Genomic DNA, 16653 nt, shown 5'->3' with positions numbered 1-16653 from the left:
GGTCCCACTGGACAAAGCAAGCCATATCTCTGTGGCCAAAGTAAAAAGGGTGAGAAGTTCTTTTGATCCACCGTGAGGCTAAAATGAGTCCCATGAATCAAGGGAAAAAAGGAATAACTGAATAATAGTCTACCACGATAATGATCCTGTATTCTGAAGCCATTCTTGCCCTTGCTAAGACTCTTTACACTCTTGATAGATTTTTAAGAAAGAAAAGCAAGGGTTGACACATGACACTATTGCTGGTTGTTAACATTTTTCCTTGGGTGAGTATAAAGCACACCTTTTGCCTAGACTTTGCTGCCCCCAATATCTGGACCATTCTTCTTTCCTTGTTCACATCAGCTTTCTGAAGCCTTAAAGTCAAAAGTCTTTTGGTCACAAGTAATGAAAATCAAACCAGAACTAACATAGCAACAAAAAGGGATGTATTAGTAGAGTGGCTGTATTAGTTTGCTAAGGCTGCCGTTAGAAAGTATCAGCAACATAAATTTATTGTCTACAAGTCCGAGGTGTTGTCAAGGTTAGTTCCTTTTGAGGGATATGAGGAAGAAATTGTTCTACGTCTCTCTTCTTGTTTTATAGATGGGATCTTACTGTTGACATGGTGCTCTCCCTGTATGCCTGGCTGTCTCCAAATTTCACCTTTTTATAAGAACACTGGTCATATTGGTTTAGGGGCTAATGACCTCCCCTTAACTTTATGATCCCTGTGAAGACTGTATCTCCAAATAAGGTCACATTCTGAGATACTGGGTTAGGATTTTAACATATGAGTTTGTTGGGGGGTGGGGTGAGGCAGGACACGGTTTAACCTATTACAGTGTTTGTACGTAGAATTGCTTGGGACGGTCCCATTTGATGCTGGTTTCACTGAAGTAATTACTAATTACAAATCCCTCTTTCAGTGTCAATAATATACCAGTTTGAGTAATAAATTTTATGACTCTTTAGTTAAGAGAATACAGGGGTAACTCATTAATTGCAGAGGGAGATTTTGACTGAAATTTGGAAACAATCTGGTAATATAATATTTATTCTCTGCTCTATAGTCATATTAATTATTATTATAACATTGCTGTTTTTAACCAGACTGCACACTTTTGTGAGAATCTGTGATTTTTATCCAAAGCAATAGGTTCTTAAATTTAAAAAAATGTGTATGTCAGATCTATATAATACACATGCATAATATGTAGGGTGCATGTTACATGTTATATGTAATGTGTATGCTATATATATATATATATATATATATATATAAATAATATATATTACATATAAACACATTCACGCGCATATATCTATGAGTTTACATATGTTTCCATTTCGGGACTTAAGCTATTTTGTGTTCATCAATTCCTGTAACATTTCTCTAAGCAGTCACAGAAGGGAAACTCGAAAGCACTATTATACTTTTATAGAAGATGGAGAACGAGACAACATGGCAGCGTTATTCCCATGATAGAGGCAGAACATGCAAATGCCTTCTGTTTTAACCAAATGTTCTCAGTTTTACAGCTTTCTGGGCACAGCTAAGTCAGCTCTTTGAGCAAACCGAGATCTTCTTTGTCTTCCTCTTGTCCAAAGGAAATTATGGGAGTTTCAACAAACAAAGAAATAAAAGCAGATAAGGGGATTTTGGTTAATTTAAAAAACAAATGAAGAAGAGATAAGAGGCTTTTAGGACAGTCCCTGTCAGGTGAGGGGAGTGAAAGGGAGGGAACCTGGTCTTAATGCACAGAGGAAATGCCTCCCTGAAAACAAGTTGTGGTGAAGTGAAAATGTAGACGATCTCAGGAAGGAGTTGGCAAAGAAAGGCTTTAAGGTCAGGCTCTTTGCTGGCTCCTGTTCTGAGAGGCCAGAAATAAGGAGTTTGCATAAGCAGGAGAGTGAGGGGATCCGAGGCAGAATCCAAGACTCCCTGCGCCTGTCTCAGCCCTGGGCATCATATCAGGACTCCATCATAAAGACATATTTTTCACATTTCAACGTAATGACTTCTTTTCTAACAAATTGGTAAGTACTTTTGAAAGCCTAGGATTTGCACTGAAGTGTGTGACTGTAACACCTCAAGTTAAATCCAGTTGTAATGAAGACCACTAGTATAAAAATATATTGGTCTGAAAGAATTCTCCAGAACTGGGCCAGATCCCATTCCCCCTCCCCCAGCTCTCCCAGTGTCTACCCACATCTCTTTAGCTATGAAATATCTGTATTTATCGTCTATCTATCTATCTAATCTATCTCTGTGTCTGTATCTGTAGACCTACAGGTGCCAAACCTACCTCTTAAACACGGATCCTTGTTTCGAGTCTCATGTTTTCGTTTCCAAATGTCTCTGGGTCAGTTTCATTCGTTGCTCTCACTTCACGTGCAGTTTGGTTAGAAATGATCATCATTCTTTTCCTCATACCGGCCTCTTGTTTGAAATTCCAAATTCTCTCAATATTACTACCGTTTTCCTGTATCTCAACAGCATCCTTCCTACTTATCTTTTAATCGTCCCACTCGTACTTGCTGATCAAATCTGTTGCTTTGTTTTGCTTTGTGACCCTGCTCAAGATCCTATCTCCCTTTCCTTCACTCTACTTCCAGCTTTGTTCAAACATGCGGTCACTGCTCCCCTGCACTATGGTGAGCACCTCCTTCCTGGGCTCCCTGTCGACGGATATTTTCCCTGGTCCAGTCTATTTCACGTCAGATTAATCTTTTAAAAACCTTTTTAAAATAAAAATCTTTCAAAAATACAAAATCTTTGCCACGTTTCCTCTGTGCAAACACCTTCAATATCTCTCTATTGCTAACAGAATAAAATCTAAGTTCTTGAACCGGCAACCAGAAACTTCCGTGGTTTTGGTTTCTTCTTTATCTCCTGTTCTTCTACTTCACATTTTTCAGATACAAGATATGAGTTGGTAATTATCTTTCCTTTAGCCCTTTACAAAAATGAGATATTTAATAATGATTTGCTGAATAATGATTTGCATCTTATGAAAGCATTTTGCTGAAATAAAATTTCATGAACATAATTTGTATTTCTTGATTTTTAATTTTAAAATAATAAATGTATGCCAGAGATTAAATTTTCAGCAATATTTTCCACTTATTAAATGTGAAAATTTACAGATTGATTTGAGTAAAGAGTCTATATACCTCACTGGCTTACCATTCTTGTATGATTTTAAGTAGAAGAAGTGATATTATGTGTTCTTTACTGCCTGGTCAAACACTGGCCTGCAAGATGACCCAGACCACATCCTCAGATGTCCCCTCTGAAGATGTGATAATGTAAGCCCTTCTCTAATAATTCTTAATTGAAATGAAAGCTTTCTGGAATAGATGTGTCCTGAGCCACATCTGTGTCAGAGTTTTATTTCATTTCATTTCATTTCATTTCATTTCATTTCATTTCATTTCATTTCATGTTATTTTATTTTTAAATGTTTATTTTTGAGAGAGAGCAGGTGGGGTAGAGGCAGAGAGAAAGGGAGACAGAGGGTCTGAAGCAGGCTCTGTGCTGACAGCAGAGAGAGCCAGATGCGGGGCTCGAACCCAGGAACCGTGAGATCATGACCTGAGCCGAAGTCTGACACTTAACTGACAGAGCCACCAAGGTGCCCCAGAGGTGTACTTTCATTTACAAGGTACATCCACTGTACTCCACAGATTGTATAATTTTATCTCTATTATTCTGTAACCCACATTCTCTCTGTTGCAGGAGAGCCTCACCATCCTTACTTGCACAAGGAAGTAAGGAAAGTAAGGCCTTGCTGAGATTGATGAGCATGGAAATAAAAAAGGCGAGTCAGATATGAGAATTAATTTATAAGAAAAATTGACAAAATTTATTACAGACTGACTATAGAGGATGAAATACCATGTTGTTTATGAGAATTATAGTACCACTGACCTGGAAATAGGAAGTTAGGTGTTAGAGCTTGACTTAAAAAGAAAGATGATGAACTTAGATTTATTTAGATTTATATTTAGTTGAAATGTGTGATCACAGAATGCCCAAGCAGGGGGAGAGAATTGAAGATTTGAGTGGTGAGGACTGTAACTGTCAATTAAAGGCGATAAGATTAGAGGCAATAGTTAAAATCATGAGAGTATATAAGATCATTTAAGAAGAGACTGTAAAGTAAAGAGAACAGAGGGCTGAGAACCAGTCAAAACAATTCTTTGTCCTCAATCTAGGTTCAGTATCTGTTCAAATATATTCCCTTATTATATCTTCATCTCTTTCTCGTTGCTATTTTAACTACCTGCCTTGCCCTCCTTTTTCAGTTCTTGCTAAAAATCCCAAGTGAAGAGAATCATGGCTCTTATTCTGACTGCCAGAATCTGCATCTCCTTGATTTCCAGTAGCTTTCCTGGATTCTGACCACGCCATTGACTTGACCCTTTGCATTGCATTTCCTCCCCTGGTCTTAGTTTCTCATCTGCTGTTCGTGTTTGGTACGGTGACAGTCCTGAGGCAGGGGTAAGAAGAGAAGAAGAAACCAGTGAAAAATGGGGAGGAGTGGTTCTAAAAATATGAGTACCAGAATTATGAGGCATAATGGAAGTCAAGAGGGAAAGACAACAATTCAAAACCTTTTGAGGGCTTGTAGTATCAAATACAATATCTTTGCCATAAGAATGCCAGCAAATTATAGGACTACCATAGAGACTGCTGTGGACTGAACTGTGTCCCTCCAAAATTCATATGTTGAAGCTTTAACCTTAATGTGATGGTATTTGGAGACGGGGCCTCTGGGAGATAATTAAATTTAGGTAAGGGCATGAAGATGAGGTCCTTGTGATAGAATTACTGCCCTCATAAGGAAAGACACCAGATAGCTTGCTTCCTTTCTCTCTCCCTGTCACACACACAGCAACATGGCAAGAAGACAGCCATCTGTAGGCTGGGAAGAGCCCCACCAGCGAACCCAATTGGCCAGATCCTCGATCTAGGACTTCCCAGCCTCTAGAATCATGAGACATGTTATTTTAGTCACCCATTCTGTGGTAGTTGGATATGGCAGCACAGGCGGACTCATATAGGGACTTTAATTATTTCACTTAGACTTCCCAAACCCATATCAAAAATCACACTCCAGCGTTGACATTTTCAATGATCAGTAAAAACTCACCCTTATAGAAAGTAAAGCTCTCATGGCATTGTCATTTATCAAGCTGAGAACATTTTAATTTGATGAAATGTAAGATTATATTTTATGGGATTACAATTCTGATGGCATCTTTAGGGTCGCTTTTGGCTTCTAAGTTCAGAACTAGCGAAAGTCAATATTAGCTAGAAGAGCTCTCATTAATTTCTGTTATAGATGCTTTTCAACAACTTGCCGTGTAACATCCACGGTTTCATGGTCAACAAAAAAGATCTATTACCTATGACTTGGAAAAATTACGAACGATGTTTTAAAAGAAGCCTGGCTCATGGAAAATGCAAAAATCTAGTGTGCCTCCATGGTCAATATTCTATCGATTAAGGATTTAGTTATTTCTGGATAGTTCAAGGCAATGTGACTATAGATTTTGTGTCTGTTTTGTTTCTTTTTAAAACTATTGTGGATTGCTGATGGGGTGTGTTTCAGCACTATTATTTTAAGCTCATCCTCAGATGCCTTATTCTTTTGCTACCTCATTTTGTGTGCTTCAAAACATAGTAAACTGCATTCCCTTTTGAGCTGTTCAAGTAATACCTATAATTTCAACTTGGCAGAGGTGACTTAATACCAGTAAAATAGGACCATCCTGTAACCCTGTGGCTTAATACTCACCTGTGACCTAGCTGGAACTGTCACCTGCTGATTGCAGTACTGACAGCTACCTTATGTCTGATTGCACAGATCTTGTATATTACTAACACATTTCTCATACTCGTGAGTTGTGGGTCATTCATTTCTGATAAGAACATGTTTTGTAATGCACAGTTTTGCTTGAGCCTTGTGCTCCCTTTTTGGATTTGGTTTTGATAATATGATTGTTAAAGAAATTTCCACACCGTACAGGAACCCCAGGGCTTAATGAGGAAATGAGTTGTATTATTACTTCATCCTATCTGTGGTTTCCTGATCATTTTCTTTTGTACTGTCATGACTGGTGGAGCAGTGGAGACCTATGGATTTCAGGCATGAAGGAATTTTTACCTAGATCAACACTAACCTTTAGCTCACTTTCATTATGTATGGCATAGGGATTAAAAGTGTCTTCTGACCCAAGGCCTATGGTCTCCTTTTAATCCCCAGTGGTTTTTTACATTTGGAAAAAGAGCTTCTGAATTTTATCAAGTAGTATAGAAAGAACTATAGAGTGATTCATAATTTTGTGTGTGAACGAAAGCTTTTAAACATACACACCAAGGTGAAATCAATGCCCCTCTCCTCAATAATAAGCAAAACAACACAAAAAAACACCATCTGAATCGCTGCAAAAATGACTTAGAAAAATAAATCGGTACTGGTACCAAGCCTTGTTTTAACATGCAGTGAGATGAGATGACTATAATTTTTGAAAGACAAAGGTAAGGCAACCTAATAACTTTGGGAGGACCTTGTCACAACTATTAGAAATGGCTGTCCCCAGGAGTGCCTGGGTGGCTCAGTCAGTTAAGCATCTGACTCTTGGTTTCGGTTCAGGTCATGATCTCATGGTTGGTGAGATCGAGCCCTGCGTGCAGGCTCTGCACTGGCAGCATTAAGCATGTTTGGGTTCTCCTCCTCTCTCTCTGCCCCGACCCGACTCACATTGTCTCTGTCTCTGTCACAAATAAACTTAGAAAGAAAGAAAGAAAGAAAGAAAGAAAGAAAGAAAGAAAGAGAAATGGCTGTCCTCATTTGGAGAGTGAAGTTAATTCACTGAGGACCACAGGTGAACTGCACAAAGTAAATCTCAGCAATTATGCTGTTGAGATTAATAGCCAAATCTACCAACTTTTCTTTTTTTTTTATTGTCATATTGGTTTCCATACAACACCCAGTGCTCATCCCAAAAGGTGCCCTCCTCAATACCCATCACCCACCCACCCCTCCCTCCCACCCCCCATCAACCCTCAGTTTGTTCTCAGTTTTTAACAGTCTCTTATGCTTTGGTTCTGTCCCACTCGAACCTCTTTTTTTTTTTCCTTCCCCTCCCTCATGGGTTTCTGTTAACTTTCTCAGGATCCACATAAGAGTGAAAACATATGGTAACGTGGATGGAACTGGAGAGTGTGATGCTAAGTGAAATAAGCCATACAGAGAAAGACACATACCAACTTTTCTTAAAGGCCTCTTCTTACTTTCCGTCCTGCTTTCCTTCCTTTAAGATTCCCACCCTCCCCCTTAGAGGTCATTAGGTCTCTGTTTCCATGTTTCTTCTTTCTTTCTAGCCCTCTTGAAATAAGTGTTTTATGGTTGTTGGGCTTAGAGTCTTATACTCTTTTACAGTTTAAAAAGTGAATGAAGCCTTAAATATTTCTTTAAAAAAAAAAAGCCTTGACATTGAATTTAATTTTTTTTTTCAGTAGAAGGAACAAACAGAAGGAGAAACAATGTATGAAATATAAAGAGACAGGAGAAAGTAGTAAAAAATAAAAACAGCACAGAGGAAAATGAAGGAGGATGGGTGGAAGGAGAGAAACGAAATGAGTGTGAAATGGAACAGGCAGAAGATGGGAGAGAAAGTTTAGTTGGTGTTGGGATGATATGCAAAATCGATTAAGAAGATTGGAGGAGGCTCAGGTTCAACTTTGGCATATTTGGTTTAACAACATAGACCCAACTCTTAATTCTTTCTCATTTACCACTTTTTACATTGTCTCTAATTACTTAAAATGCAGTGTTGGAGAGAAAGAAGCACCTTTAGGTGAGGCTGTAAATTATTCACACTGTCGATTGTTTAAACTGTTAATTCTGCAAAGTGTTAGGACAAAAAGTAAAATCTTTCTCCTGGTATAATTCATGCATGCTTAAGTCAGTGTACAGATGATAGAACTCTTGAAGTCTGATAACCAAACAAAGCCTCTATGATACAAGTCTCATTTTTATTGTCTTTGTTACACCCCAAACCTCTACTTTTGATGAGAAGTAGCAACATTTTCTTTTCAACAGTATGCCTACTTTTTGCAAAATCTCTATTTTCAAACAACTTTAGTGAAGTGTAATTGACATGTAAAAACACACATATTTGAGGCGCACCATATGACATATTTTGATATGAAAATGCCCACACATTTCTCACTCATATTCATTAATTAACATATCCGTCATTGCCAAAAGTTTCCTTCAGGTGTTTGGTAATTCCCCACAATTTTCCTTCTCTTCCATGCCCCTACTATCTCGGAGCAACGCTGGTCACTGTACATTAATTTGCCTTTCTTAGAATTTTGCATATACAGACAATATGTACTCCTTTTGGTCAAATTTCTTTCCCCATTGTTCCGGGAGACATCCATGTTGTACTGTGTACCAATAGTTCATCGTTTTTATGGCTGAACAGTATTTCATTGTCTGAACATATTATACTTTGCTGATTTGCCTGTTGATGGACATTTGGGTGGTTTCTACTTTGGGCTATCGGAAATAGAACTTCTATGGACATTTGTGTCCAAGTTTTTGTGCGAACATAGGTATTTATTTTTCTTGGGTAAATATCTAGGAATAGAATGACTAGATCACGTGGAAGATTTCTTTTTAAAGAAAGTCCCAACAGTTTTGCAAAGTAGTCAATCATCTAAATTCTCCCCAGCAGTGAATTAGAAGTTTGTCATTTGCTTTGATATTTTGATCTTCTGTTTCAAGGCATAACTAATTCTAGGACCTTTTTAAAATTTTTTTTGATGTGTATTCTTATTTTTGAGAGAGAGAGAGAGAGAGAGAGAGAAAGAGAGAGAGAGAGAGAAAACGCACAGCAGGACAGGGGCAGAGAGAGGGGGAGACACAGAATCCGAAGCAGGCTCCAGGCTCTGAGCTGTCAGCACAGAGCCTGACGTGGTGCTCAAACTCAGGAACCGTGGGTTCTTGACCTGGGCCGAAGTTGGACACTTAACCGACTGAGCCACCCAGGTGCCCATATTCTAGGACTTTTTAATCCAGCAAAGCTTGAACCACTTTGCAACATTCAGTCAGGTTTGTTGACCTTTTCTCGTTTTCTCAAGTCTTTATAATTTGAGAACCCTGGAAAAACTGATGCCAAATTTGAATGCTATAACAATTTCGGGAAGTAAATTATACACTTACACTAAAAATTTAAGGAATATTTGTTGAAAGAAAGACCAGAGAAATACTCATCAATATCTGATGAATAGGAAAGATGATGACTATTGAAGTTTGACACATACATTTTATCAGGTACTTCTAGGAAAGCATGGACTGTGCTGTTTTGGGAACCAAGATTAGCATCCTCCTAATCACTTACATGTTGTGTCATTTGGTCTAAATTTATCAAGTTTTGTTTGGTCAGATAGCAATAATTAGGACTGGCTACTTTCAAAGGAATCTTTCTTTTCCTTTGATTCTCACCATGTAAAATTATCATAAGTAAAGATACCATATTTCCCTAGTTCACCCAGGAGGTGCATATGAATCTGATAGGCTTGGCGATAACCTCAAATATACTTGGGAGAAGGCATTTATGATTCTGATTTAGATAAAATTAGGTTAGAAGTGGGTGTATAAAGGATATACCCGACATTATTAGCAGTAGGATCAGCAGTGGTTAATCACAAAACACCATTCATATTTGAGGATTTCCACATCAGATTGTAAGTATTTTGGTTTCCCCCTCTTTTCTCCTCTCCCATTCAGTTATCTGTATTAAGTCAAGGACTGCATCAATTTCATCCCAAACCTATATTAATACTGTTTTACTGATGATTTTTAGACATTTCTTGAGTTTTTTTCTTCCTCAATAGTTGGGTTTTGAGGGACAATTCAGTTGGTTGAGTGTCCCACTCTTGATCTCTGCTCAGGTCATGATCTCGGGGTTCCTGGGGTTGAGCCCCATGTTGGGCTCTGCACTGACAGTGCCAGGCCTGCTTGGGTTTCTCTCTCTCTCTCCCTGTCTCTGCCCCTGCCCTGCTTGCACATGTGAGCTCTCTATCTAAATAATTAAGTAAAAACTTAAAAAAGTTAGATATTTAGGCAGAAAGTGCTTTTGAAGAAAAAAGACTTTCTAAGGGAAAGTCTCCTGGACCCTCTTATGTGAGACATTGAAGTGACTGACATGATAAAACAGTGTGTGTTTACAGCAATTATCAAAGAACAGTCTTATTTAGATAATGAACCATTTCGTAGATACAGTTATTCTTAAGAAAAGAAGTTTCCTGGGGTGCCTGGGGGGCTCAGTTGGTTAAACATCTGACTTCGGCCCAGGTCATGATCTCACGGTCTGTGGGCTCGAGCCCCGCGTCGGGCTCTGTGCTGACAGCTCAGAGTGTGGGGCCTGCTTTGGATTCTGTGTCTCCCCCTCTCTCTGCTCCTCCCCTGCTCATGCCCTGTCTCTGTCTCTCTCTCTCTCTCTCAAAAATAAATTAAAAAAAGAAAGTTTAAAGAAAAGGAGTTTCCTAATTCCGCCCCGGTAGTTTTTCCTGGAGTATAGAAATACCTAAACTAAATAGGATATAGAGCTTATGGAAGTATGAAGACTTGGTATTTATTAAATTAAAGATTAAAATTGTTCCTTAGTTTAATTTATTGCTTTTGAATCAGATAAGGGAACAGGTCCTCAGGCAAGCTTTAGGGCTTGTAAATAGTACTTGTAGTAGACGTTCCCTTATCCATTTAAAACTTTGGCACCTGTATCACAGGCTTTTTTTTTTTTTTTTTTTTTTTTTTTAATATCAGTCTCTGCCATCGTCCTGTCTGGCTTTAGTATACTCATGGAAGGAACCGCTAAGAGCGTGGCCTCTCACTGTGGGGCATTTCTCATCATCAGTTACCATCTCTTCTGTACCTGAGCCACAAGCTCCCATGAACATACCACTGACCCCAGGAGCATAAACAGCCTCACCTACAAGCTCATTACCTCAAATATGTATACTACTCTAGCATCGTAATCTCTTTTCTCCCCAGGGAACTTAGCACTCTGATCGCTCTTTGACTTCATCTGCATCTTCGGCGCGTGGATTGTCTATTTTCTTCCAATTCACCAGCCCTTGCCTTTCCTCTCTGTCTGCCATATTACATACATTAAATTCTCCTCCACATCTAACATTTGGTTTCACCTATCTGGAAGAACCCAATTGAAGGTGAACCTGGTACCCATGTTTTCTGCATTTACCTCTGAACAGTAGAGCACTCGGAGAATGTCACACGATTGGAATTTTGGTTTTGCAGTCCATTTTTGACAATGACTTCAAATGCACTCTCAACACTGCGTGCCATTTTCTCAGGTCAACATGCTCTTAACCTGAGAAGGGGGGAAGGATTCATCTTAAGTAGAAAGAGTAATAGTTTCTTTGTTATAACAGGAGGCAGTGTGCTAGGATGGGTGAGCCTATAGATATGTTTGTAAGATAATGAAGATAAAATCAATATGGCTATTTATTTTTTTAGAAGGACACCCATCCCATAAATAAAGGATAAACATAACCTAAACCCTAGATTAGTTTAAAATATTTTTAAAAATTTTTCTTTATTTATTTTGAGAGAGAGAGAGAGAGAGAGGGACAGGGAAAGTGGGGGACAGGCAGAGAAAGAGGGAGAGAGAGAATCCCAAGCAGGACCACGCTGTCAGCACAGAGTCCAACATGGGACTTGAACTCACAAACCATGAGATTATGACCTGAGCTGAAATCAAGAGTTGGACACTTAACTGACTGGGCTGCTCAGATGCCCCTACCATGGATTATTTTATATATCAGATTAGTCTTTCCTGCAAAGAAAGATTGTGACATTGTTTTCTGTCTGTTATAAATTGTTCTCCTTAATGGGGTGAGTTGACAAATTTTTGCTCAAGTTTCTAGCATAAATATTTGTTGAAGCGCATAGCTTCCAGTCTTCAAGCAGGATTTTGACAAATGAGGAACAGCAACTGCAGATAGTCTTCTGGAAAGTTGAAGTTTTGAGCTTTGGGCATTTTCCTTCCAATTCATCTTCCAACTGATAGTCTTAAAACATTTTGATCATATCACTTCCCTTCTATAAACATACCATGGGCCCACTGCCTGCTATATATCATGTTTCAAAACAACGAAACATGGTTCTTGAAGCCATCCATACTTGATTGCATTCAATGTATTCAACATTACAGTTTTCCATATGTAACCATATTCTGAATGCTTTGTTCCAGTCCATTACCCTTCTCCTAATTCTCTGCCACTGTGTCTCTCTCTATGAATCTATACTGGCCAGCTTGACCTGGGGGATGAGCAGACAACCAACTGGTAGTAATAGGTAGAGAGGGAGTTTTCCCATTCAAAACCAGTTAATCCACAATGATGAGGTAGAATGAGCCCATGACCTTAAACATAACATCTGGGAAGATGAATGTGGATGAGGTAAAGAAGAGACCATGGTTATACTAAGAAGGAGCTTCCAGAGCTGAATTCCACGGAGGTCATCAAGATTGGACGCATCAATAATTTAAACTATTAATCACCACATATTTTGCTCTGTGATCATTCCGTTTGGGCTGGAGGGAATGATTCTCAGGTCAGGCTGACTGAAAAAGAAACCAAATTCTCAACCTCTAAATTGAAAATGCCACGATCTGTTTCTCAGTTATAATGGAGAAACAGTGAGCTGCTAGTACTTCCACAGCTCCTTACCCATTCTTCCGTCCCTTCACTGCTGCCCACAGACTTAGAAAACAAAACAAAACAAAACAACCAAAGCAAAAACAAACAAACACAAACAAACAAACGAAAACTTTCAAGCTAAAGTGGAAAATAGGTTGGCAATGAGACAAGAAGGGTTAGAAGTGAACCTGGGGGTCATCACCCTTTATTCCACTCCCCTGGGAGGGCTCTTTGTAAGGAGTGACATGATGAAATTTTGGTTTGCAGATCCCATTCTTGTCTGCCACTAGCAGTCTGACAGAATTGATGGGAAGAGGTGTTAGGTGCAGAGTGTCCCCTGACAACACCAGCTCTCCCAAGGACACCAGAGGGGTGTGGCAGAACCATTGAATTTCTCTATTGCCTTCAAGAAGAACATGGAAGGACTGATATCCGGGCTGATGAACCCCAAGAGGTCCAGAATTGAGGGAGAGAAGACTGTAAAAGACCTGATTTTACTTGATGACTAGACATTGTGGTTAAAGTGTAGACATCTCTAAAGAGGCATGTCAGGGATGGGGACTGAGACGGTAGAGATTGGCTTATGACAAGGCAAATTATATTTAGAGTGGGGTGTCAGCATGGGATTGGGACTGAGCGGCCATGAGAAGGATAAGAACGGTTCCTTCCCACAGCACTACAGCGGTTGTACAAATCCCTAGAAGACTAGAATGAACTCTAGCAAAGTGAGGGTAAGAAGAATATCAGTTATATCTTTGAAACCAACAAGTATCACCCTTCACTGACTGAAAAATCCTAAATGTGGACTGAATGTACCTGAAATTAACCACATTTAGTTTCTGACTTTCCAGGGGCGCCTGGGTGGCGCAGTCGGTTAAGCGTCCGACTTCAGCCAGGTCACGATCTCGCGGTCCGTGAGTTCGAGCCCCGAGTCAGGCTCTGGGCTGATGGCTCGGAGCCTGGAGCCTGTTTCCGATTCTGTGTCTCCCTCTCTCTCTGCCCCTCCCCCGTTCATGCTCTGTCTCTCTCTGTCCCAAAAATAAATAACGTTGAAAAAAAAATTAAAAAAAAAAATTTAAAGTTTCTGACTTTCCAGTGGAAAGTGAGGATAAGGATACTTTTCAGTCACAAGATAGTTGAGACATTTTGCATTTTGGTACCTATCAGTTTTACAGGCTGTCATGTGTATGAAATGCATTCCAGGCTTCTGAACCAGAAGCCTCAACTTTCTTGCGACGTTAGGAAAAAATGGTGTGGGCTTAGCTGTAAAAATCCATAGCATCACAAATTTTGTTGAAATGCCTCTTCTTCAACTGGCTCTGGTTTTCTGATGCAGATCATACGTGCCATCGCTTTCACCCAAAAGGCAACACTGAGCCCTGTTTTGAAGCTCCCTCTCCTTTATTTTTCTAAATCTGACTCTTAGTATGTCTTTCCTTTGTCTTGTCCCTATGCCTTAAGTCTTCCTTTGTCTTTTTCTCAACATGTCCTTAATGAGTTCGCTTTCTCTACACCTACTTCATTTTTAGTCTTCATGTACCTTCTCTAAACATATTAATAAATAGCAATATGGAGTAGGAGCAGGGAAATACAAAGATGATACAGCAGGTTTAGATCCAGCCTCTCAAGGAAGGTCAATGAGTGGATATGAGCACCTTTAATAAAATGTAAGAAGTGATCTGTTAGCATTATTGTCCACATGTATAGACGTATAGATCACATATATAAATTCTGTATAGTTAAGTCATAGAAGGCTTTCACAGAAGGTTGTAGATGAAGGAGTAGCATTTCCTGGTGAATGAGAATGGAAAGGACATTCCAAACACTAATGAAAGTTGTAAAAGTTATTTTAAAAAAGTATAAAAATTAGTAAGGCTATTACTAAATTTTAATGGTGCGGAAGGAATATGAGTTATGATTTTGAAATATAAACCAACAAAACAACAAAATCACAAAGAAAATAACCAACTATGGAAAAATATTTAGGGGCACAGTTTGAGGATTAGAGGTAGGATGACTGAATAGATGTCGACTAGAGTTACTTAGATAGAAAGAAGTGTCGGCTCACCTATGGCAGCAGCAACAGGAATGGCAGAGATACTTGTAATTTCATTTCAGCAATTGACAAAAATTAAATTCAGTATATTTTAAAATAAATCCAGGATATACAGCATCTTTTCTTAATTGTGTCCTATGTGGAAATCCTATTCCCCCCAAAATGGTAGGCACCTAGAAACAGGGACTACATGTTATTTCTCTTACAGTGTTACATTGGTCAGCGGAGTATCTCTTGAGCAGACGCTTATTTATAATTTTTACATGTCCGGCAACCAGAAATGTGTGAACTCATTTTGAACAATGGCTTCCAACCCCTGCTGAGATGAAAATGACAAAATCACAGTGATTGGACTGACCACTCATATATAAAGATTGCAGGTGTCACTTCTGTCATCACTATGAACATCAAAACTGCTCACCAGCGATTTAATGGCCTTCTCCGAGACATTATCCTGAACATGCATATATCAAAGAATTCTGAGCATTTTATATTCCAAGGTAAATATACCTTGCTTTTATCTTTAAAATTAGATTTTAAAAACTCAAGGTTTTATTTTTTTAATTTTTTAAGTTTATTTATTTATTGTGAGAGAGAGAGAGAGAGAGAGAGAGCAGGGAAGGGGCAGAGGGAGAGGGAGAGCAAGAACTCCAAGAGGGCTTCGCGCAGTCAGAGCACAAAGCCTGACGTGGGGCCTGATCTCACAAACTGTGAGATTGCGACCTGAGCCGAAATCAACAGTCACTTAGTCAACCGAGTTACCCAGATGCCCCCAAAATTCAAGCTTTTAAAAACTGTGCTTCATGGTTGATAACATTATTTGAACTTAATCATAATATATAATAGCAACATTATTATTCTATTCTTTTCTATTACAGAGATGAAAGATATATTCTCAGTTTGTAAAACTGGTGTACCTATTTTTCGTCTCTATTAGTCTGACATACAAAACTTATTTACATCTTCGTCATCCTGTTTTAAATGAAATCCCAAAGCTTAACACTTATTAAACTCCTGCTTTGCCTCTCTTTTTTCAAAGTTATCAATTTTTCTTTCTATTGCTATACTTTTATTTTTTTCCTACTTTGCTAACAGCCATTTCCCATTGGTTAAATTGGTGTCACTAACTCAGAGTAGCAGTAAAACACACACACATTGACAACCATAACAATCATAACTGGATTACATTATTAAGATCAAGATGTGGGTCTCCTTATCTGGAAAAAAAATTAAGAATCGTGTCTCAGTTAGAACTTGAAATAATAAGAAGCTGATCTTATAAAATCTTTCTCAACTTCTTCTGGTTCCTTGGCAGGTGGGATAAGATTAAAAAGAAATAGCCAAAAGGAAAAAAAAAAAGGAAAGAAATAAGAGAAAAGCAAAGAAACAGCCAATTTGTTGCATTACCACTGCAATACCATTGTTACTCTGATGACTTTTTTTCCTTCTTAGACTGTATCTATTATTTTACTTACTACAAGGAAGGGAAGCCACAGAAGAAATGTAGAAAGAAACAGAATTTGAGCTTCTAAGGGCAAGGTCCTGACAATAATGATAAGACTAAAAGAATATTGTAATAGTCTGGATGTCAAACCCTGAGCTAAGCAGGATGAGGCAAAGAAGTCATAGAGGGAAAAGAGCTGAACCCTTGGTGGGTGGGGGGAGTGATATAACCCAGCTAGGCTGGGGAGTTCTAGGGTAAAGGAGACCTGGGTCTTGTTTCCCAAGCAGAAACCATGAAGTTGATGAGGTCCCAGTTATTTCCTACCTGTTGCAGTGCAGTGACAATACAGTAGAAATGATAGACAGACTCGTTTGGATAGGTGGGGCTGACTAGGCAGCAAATTTCCTGTAGTCCCAGAGTAACATGGTG

Source organism: Lynx rufus, unplaced genomic scaffold, assembly GCF_022079265.1.
Source record: "Lynx rufus isolate CCGP_SWC_20201006 ecotype Redwood Valley unplaced genomic scaffold, mLynRuf1.p SCAF_3, whole genome shotgun sequence".
Classification (NCBI taxonomy): domain Eukaryota; kingdom Metazoa; phylum Chordata; class Mammalia; order Carnivora; family Felidae; genus Lynx; species Lynx rufus.
This window is presented reverse-complemented; position numbering follows the sequence as displayed.